Source organism: Corythoichthys intestinalis, chromosome 14 (genome assembly GCF_030265065.1).
Source record: "Corythoichthys intestinalis isolate RoL2023-P3 chromosome 14, ASM3026506v1, whole genome shotgun sequence".
In the NCBI taxonomy this organism is placed as follows: Eukaryota; Metazoa; Chordata; class Actinopteri; order Syngnathiformes; family Syngnathidae; genus Corythoichthys; species Corythoichthys intestinalis.
Genome location: NC_080408.1, coordinates 38,888,705 through 38,896,423, shown reverse-complemented (window position 1 = coordinate 38,896,423; position 7,719 = coordinate 38,888,705). Strand labels below are relative to the sequence as shown.

At 40.8% G+C, this 7,719-nt stretch overlaps 1 protein-coding gene across 4 annotated transcripts in view; it reads left to right on the top strand.

The window, feature by feature from the left end:
• Positions 1-4,244: 4,244 nt before the first annotated feature.
• sntg1 (syntrophin, gamma 1) overlaps positions 4,245-7,719 on the top strand; it is a 74,768-nt gene continuing 71,293 nt past the window's right edge. For all 4 annotated transcript variants that reach the window (XM_057857699.1, XM_057857698.1, XM_057857695.1 and 1 more), the window contains exon 1: positions 4,245-4,750. The gene's annotated coding sequence lies outside the window, so the exon portion shown is untranslated. The remainder of the gene's footprint in view (positions 4,751-7,719) is intronic.

The window sequence follows — 7,719 nt, the reverse complement described above, 5'->3', positions numbered from 1 at the left end:
TAATAACAGCAAGGTTCCACTGAGAGTACAGTACAACATAGAAATCAATATAGTCTGGGCTCTCGGCTTGTGAGCGTTTTTCTAAGTTGAAATCTTCTCAACGAGCTTTTTGCATTCAGAGCGATGCTGGGAGCCGTCGTGAAGACTCGATGTAAGCAGCGCGCGTCATAACGGGAACGCTCAAAAGTGAAGCCTCTTGTTTTGACATATCACTACAGACGAGGGCTTGTCCTTGGAGTCCTCCATTGCATTTCCAATTGGGACCACTTGTTCGTAGGCCCAAAACTGAAAGCGCGTTCTGATTGACACGTACACTGCCATGATGGAGATGAATGTCCAATCCATTTTGACTGGGTCAGCCCTCCCACTTCAAATGGCTTGGATATCTATTGCCGTCATTGGCATTGAAGGAGTTGATATCCACAAAGTTCAATAAATAAACACAAACACACACAAACAAATAAACATATTAACAAATAAATACAGTTGGTGTTAAATTGCATAACAAATACTTTTTACTATACTGAATTACTTACTAGAAATAATAATACAATAAATAATAAAATAAATACTTACTATACTTAGTACTATATTTATTTGGGTATATTTTTCATCAACTTCATTTAACAATAGTTTGAGAATTTCTTTTATATTTACAATATTTCTATTTCACAGGTTGGCATTCATTGTCATACAATTTGATCAATAATGATAAGATATACGCCGCTGAATTTCACAATTAAATTTTGTGAGATTTATTCATCTGCCGTGGTTATGAGGGTTGCAGGTCTGCTGGAGCCTATCCAGCTTACTTTGGGCAGGAGGAGGGGTAAATCCTGAACTACCAGCAAGGCTCAGGAGGCATATACACAAACAAGATTCCACACTTAGAATCACACCTGTGTAGAATTTGGAGTGTTCAATCAACAAGCAAGCATGTTTTGGGGATGAGCGAGGAAACAGAATTACCTGGAGAAAACCCACACAGCCACAGGTAAACATGCAAACTCCACACATAGGAAGACCGGCGCCTGGGATTAAACCCTTGATTTCAGAACTATGCTGTGCAGCTGTTTTGTAAAAAGGCTATCTGAGTTTATGGCAGTAATTCAAAAGATAAAGATTATTCCTTTTTTGTGGTTCTTATTAAAGTCCATCTTTGGTACTCCTACTGCGTACTGTCAATGCCATTGAGAGCTTCATCATGTTGTTGAAATCCATCAGAGAGACCCGTGAGCTGAAGTGCCTGAGAAAACCATTTTGCATTCACATGACAGAGATGCTAAAAAGGTTTGGAACAGTTGCTTGACTTTCTACCATAATTCCAAATCATTAGTTGCCATTGACAGTAATAGACGAACCAGTGTTGCTTAATCAACTAACTGTTTTTACATAGACCACACAGTAAAGTTACCATATTATTGTATAGTTTTCTCAGATGTTGTGGTACATTTCTCAAATCGTCCTCGCCATTTGCAAAACAATGTGCATTTCTAAAAACAATTCGTACAACTAACAAAACTATGGATTACTTGCAAAAGTCAGTTCTTGTCTCAAGATACTTTGTCCATCTCTAAAAATTCAATTCCTGTGTGAGAATGCCAGTGCTTGTTTCATTGTGTACGGAAAGGCAGTCAAATTGCTTAGTGTTGTTGTCAATATAACAGTGTTCTCTGGAGAAATGCTCAGACGAAAAATTGCAAGAGACAGGACACGATTCACTTTACGTTTTGACTGTTTATAGCATTTGTTGACAGACCATGTCATTGCAATACAGAAATGAAAAGACACCACTGTGCAGCACAAAGAAAATAAACTAAAGTAGAAATGTGATTGAAATTGCTCTCCCATCATTTGGCTGCAGCCCTCTACTAGCCTGAGCCACTGTAAGCCCATGATTGAGAACATGGTCTACAGGAATTGCTCTTATCTCATCTGGAATGCACGTATGTCCTATTGTGCCTCGCCTCCCAACTCCTTCACCACACGCCCTCGTTCCTTTTCCTCTCTCTGGCTGTTGACCCTGTCCAATTCCATGTCCTTCCAATGCCAAATGTTGTGAGGTTGTAATGAGATGCACTTTTTAGCTATTTAAGAGAACTAGCTGATCTAATGCTTTTCTTCAGTAGAGGAAGTCAAGATTCACCTGGGAGCAGTTTACTACTTCTGGACAGATTTTGAAAATAGTAATGAAAATGACTAGAAATATGCTTGACATACTGTATTATAGCAACATGTTCAGCCAATTTGCATGTAACAATTTATTTAATAAACTAATGACTAAATGTTGTGGGAGGTGAGGCTAGTATCCAACGGAGACCTGTGATAATACATTTTGAGCAATGTGATATAACCATTAGATAATATAGGAAGCAGCAGAGAATTGTACAGAACCATTAAAGTTTTTCTCAATTGCTTTGGTACATTTCTCAGATCAGAATTGAAATTCTCAAAACGACTTGTTCAATCCTCACAACATTGTATCACTAGTGCACATCAGAAAAGCAGTTTCTCATTTCTTTGAGCAAGTTGCAGATATTTTTGTGCATCCATGTAAATGATTTTGTACAATTATCTGCTGTTTCCTACATTATTAGTTGCGTCAGCCATGATGGTCAAAATGGATGATCATGAATAGTCTCACCACCCACAATATTTAGTCATTGCTTCATTTGGGTTTCCACCACTGCAACATAATCAGGGAGTAGTTTGCAACCTACAACAGAATGGTAATGGAGTTCCAATGGAGGAATGTCAAGATGTATAGAAAGAATGGGGGAAAAAATCCCGACATGTAGCACTTAAAGTTTAGTTCTGTCGATTGTCTTATTTTCACATTTCTAATTTTGCTTTAATTTTTCCCCTTTGATATACTCAGTGCTGTCTTTTGCTTTCTGTATCACAGTGGCATGGTCTGTCAAGAAATTGTAAAAACAGTAAAAGTGTAAACTGAATCTTGTCCAGTCTCTTGCAATCATTCTCCCACACACATAGGTGTAATTTGCGATTTACATCAAAACATACGTACACCATCTTCGGTATCAGAACCTTCCATCAGAGGAACTGTTCAATTGAGAGCATGACGAAGCAATTTGAGTGTCTTGTCTGTACACAATGAAACAAGGACTTGTCATTCTGACAGCACTGACATGCTCATTGACACAGAAATTTAATCTTGAGCGATACAAGTATTTTCCACAAAAAAATGGCTTTTGCAGGTAATCCATGTTGTTTTGTTACTTGTGTGACATGTTGTAAGGTTTGAACAAGTAGTTTTGAGAATTTCAATTCTGATCTGGGAAACGTACCAATGCAATTGAGAAAAACTGTAACTTGGATGTATACCAAATCATTTGCAACTTGTTCAAAGAATGGATAAATTATGTGCACAAGTGACACAATGTTATAAAGATTGAATGATAGAATGAGACTTTTAGTTCTCACCTGAGAAATGTACCAAAGCTACTGAGTAAAACTGTAATGAATATTCAACTTTTGCTGAAACACAAGCCAAGACGCCCAGCTAAATAACTTCAAAAATGACATTATACCCTTCCAACTCGAATCGTCAAAACGGTACTCAAGGTTATGAAAAATCATGTGAATAGAAGACAACTTTAGTACGCCTTAAAAATTTTTTTGTTTTGTTTTGTATGCTGCATGTGGTGGTGAAAGTCAAATTCATACAAATACACTCCAAAATGGACGGAAATGGAGGAACTTTGCATAACATAGTCGAATATCGATACTGTATATATCGTCGAATATTAAAGCTGAGTATTACAGAAGGATGGACGGACGGACATGGATGGATGGATGGATGGATGGATGGATGGATGGATGGATGGATGGATGGATGGATGGATGGATGATAGATAGATAGATAGATAGATAGATAGATAGATAGATAGATAGATAGATAGATAGATAGATAGATAGATAGATAGATAGATAGATAGATAGATAGATAGATAGATAGATAGATAGATAGATAGATAGATAGATAGATAGATAGATAGATAGATAGATAGATAGATAGATAGATAGATAGATAGATAGATAGATATTTATTCAAACATATTAGAACACATTAGATAGAGGGCTGAGTGCACTCAATATTATATATGGCACGTACTTCAGCGTCCCTGTTCTCGAGTATTTGCACACACTTGTACACACACAACCGCAGTGTGCACAGAAGATGTGTGAGCGTATGCGCATACCCGCGCGTGTGTGCTGGGATCTTTGCGCGTCTTCAGTGCGCCTGTGATGCGGGACGTGCGCCAAACGTCCCCAAACTACGCAGGATTACGGCAAGAAAAAGAAGAGGAAAAGTGGACCCCCGCGTGTCACGCTGGCCGATTAAGCGTGGGTACCAGTGCGGGCCAAGCCGAGCGTGTGGACGGACGCTGAGGCGGCAATCCCCGACCCAAGTCGCCAGCTGGCGGCGCGAAAGAGGCGGCAAGCGGAGATGTCGACGGACAGCGAGCCCTCGGAGCTTTTTTAAGGCAGCGGAGATGCGCTAAAATCGGATTCACTGCATGTGCAGGTTCCTGCTCTCCACCCCTACTCAACCTCTTCCTTCATCTCTCCTGTTGTGATCGGAGGCTGAGGCGAGTGGAGCAGGATGTGGGCGATGCTTTCCACAAGGGATGCTTTGTGGCTTGGCTGATGCTCCGAAACACCCGTTGCATGCATTGATTTCCAGAGGAAGAGCAGCCTAATAGGACGTCAGCACCTGTTCTCTCAGGTAAGACTGACTATTATTCAAATCATTGATCATTTATCACACAATTGCCTTTGACATGCCACTGATATACCATCTTCCTTCATCTTCCACAAGTGTGACTTTACTTCCCATTTGTGTTGGGCATATGTGGGCTGTTGGTGCTTCAAATCCCTACAAAACAATGTTTCAGCACTCTGCATGCATGCAGGGAGGTTGGGTGCATGGGTGGGGTGGGGTGTCCAAAGCTGCTGAAATCTGTGGTGTGTCACATGATTTATGTTGAGAGTGAGCCGGGATAAAGGCTCGCACTCCCCTTTGCTCATCTGTGATGGAGCTTGACGGGGTTTGCGCCTTAAGACGCCCGGCGAGAGTTGCAAATCCACGATTTTTTTAGCATTATCCCCATGCTTTGGAATCCGGGAATGGTCATAGGTCAGGCACAATCAGTGTGTTGTACTGGAGGTCTTGCAAAGACATTCTATTGACTACCCTGCTCTTATTGTCATCATGTCCTAAATCAAAAAGCACTTAGGACAAGTGGAAAATAAGATGAATCAGCCCAAGTGTGTCCAAGTGTGAATTCGCTGCTAATTGGACCAGAAGAGAGTGTCACAAAGTTCCCCTCCGACCGTTGTGATCAATGGCCGAGCGAAGAAACCGACTCGACAAAAGAGCTCCTCGGCACTTCATCTTTCCTACTCACCTAATCGATAATCTCTTGTTGCCTCTGCCGCTTCCCCTAGACCCTCTCTGGCTCGTTAAAATTCCAGACTACGTTAATCGCTTTAAAGATGCAAGTGGGATAGGTTGTCTGGCGGCATCACAAGAAGCAGCAAGACAAGCATTAATTATGGATGGTAGTGTATTCCCAATGTTCTCCGCTAGGGAATATACAGGCAATACCACTAGAAGCACACGAGGTGGTCCTGAGACCCAAATGATGCACCGAGAAAAACAGACAGACCTCCAATTTCATATGACCAAAGCCCTGCCACAAATAGTGAAAACTTGCATTATTGACACTCAACTAAATGGTATGTAATTGCCTGTTGAAGCCTCAAGATGGCAAGGAATTACCTAGACTGACTACAGCAGAAGTAGTCTTTGGGTCAATCGTCAGAGAGAAACACAGGGCTTTGTTGTCGTAGGTGGTGCAGGTCCACTCAGGCGTAAAACTCAGCGTAACTAGATTCACGTCAAAGCAAAGATCGACTGACTGCTCTGCAGCAAGATACATTTCATGGTGAAGCGAGCGTGTGTTCTCGAAGACATGAACGGATAATCGAAAATTGGTAAATTTCTTTTACGTGACTGGATAGACAAGTTTCCTGAGCGAAACATGGGCGGCGCCATCTTGGAAAATTTCTGCTTCGGACTTCCGGTTTAGAAAAAAACTTATGAGTTGTGGTTGAAGTAAGCAGTGTGTTAACGAAGTTAAAACGGCAAAATCAAGCAAGAGGAACCCACAGAATCTCCAAAAATTGATTCAGCATGGCGTAGATGAGACGTAGATGAGCTTGTATGATTGCTCTTATCACTTCGTTGATCATTCGTGGACAAAATTATGACAACCTGTCAGCCTGTGTTTACATGAAGTATAAATTGATACGCCGGCCACTTGAGTGACCAAAATGAGGTGAAATTACAAATTATATTACATTTGCTGAATGCAGAGGGGCTGACAGGGATTTTGTTTTTACAAGGAAATACTACAAGGTATGTATATATAAACAAAAATAGTATGTGTTTCTTTTTATTGCAGATATTGATTGCAATTAAACATTTGGACAAACTGGTTCTTGTTTTATTTAAAATGATTGGTTGGAGCATTGCAAAACTTTCACCTGACATTACGGCCTCTAGAAAGGCTTTCTCCCACGGTCCTTGGTAATTCCAGCTCCAATAGCGTATGTTAAAGTTGCTGCAGTTAAAAAGCTTGTAGTTGGATTTTGGGATCGAGCTGACGGTCAGCCGCGAGGCAAGCCACCACCTCCAGCCCCAGCCTCTTGGCTGCTCCCGGGTAGAACGACATAGGCTTGATATATGTCCATCAAAGTACAGTAAGTGTTGCTGTGAGACACATCAACTTATCTTACCTAACAGCATTTTCCAGCTGTAAACAAACAACCAAAAAACTTAACACTCGCATTTATGTGTTGACATAATCGTGCCATCTAAACGTACTGATTAGCAACAGGCTAGCATCAGTTACGGTCGTTTTTTTACTTATTATTCTTGTGGTCACCCGAGGCCATTTCTTAATGTTGTCTTCCCATGTCGAGATGGCAGAAGGATGCGGTATTTCCAAATCGTGTTTTTTCAGGGTTTTTAGTGAGTGATGCCACTCCAGGGCCATTGAAGTCAATGGTAAAAAATTTGAAAATGGAAGTCGCTTGCAGAAATGCGGAAGTAAAGCGGAAGTATCTCGGAAACTTGTCTATAGATGTTTTAAATGATTTTGGCGAGCCTGCTATCAAGGAACAGGCAAACTGATTTGCTAGCTTCATAGACGTTTGTGGTGTATTTCATCTACAAATATGCAAATAGTGTGCATCTAAACCTCTAAATGTATAAATCAATTCAATGAACATATTATCATATTTTAAAAAATTGGCATGGAAGGTGATCTCCAAGAATCAGTTTCTCTTTGGCAGAAGTGTGCCACACATAAAGAATTCCAAATTGTTGGACCTGACATTGCGGTTCTGGTCTATACAGTATAGAAATACTGACGCCCCTTTCAGACATACGCTGAACTCCGGTTAAATCCTGGGATTTAAACGGGTAGCCCTTATGTCTGAAAGCAATTTCCCTGGTTGACTGACACGGAGATGACATGAACATTAACCTGGGATGCGGCATCTGTGAAAAACAGCTGTTTAATTCCTGGGTTACAGCGCAAAGGTTGATGACGTAAATATCATGGCGGGCCGATCATCATTTCCACTTTCTTTGCAGTAAGACGGAAATTAGTAAATAAACATCGCAAT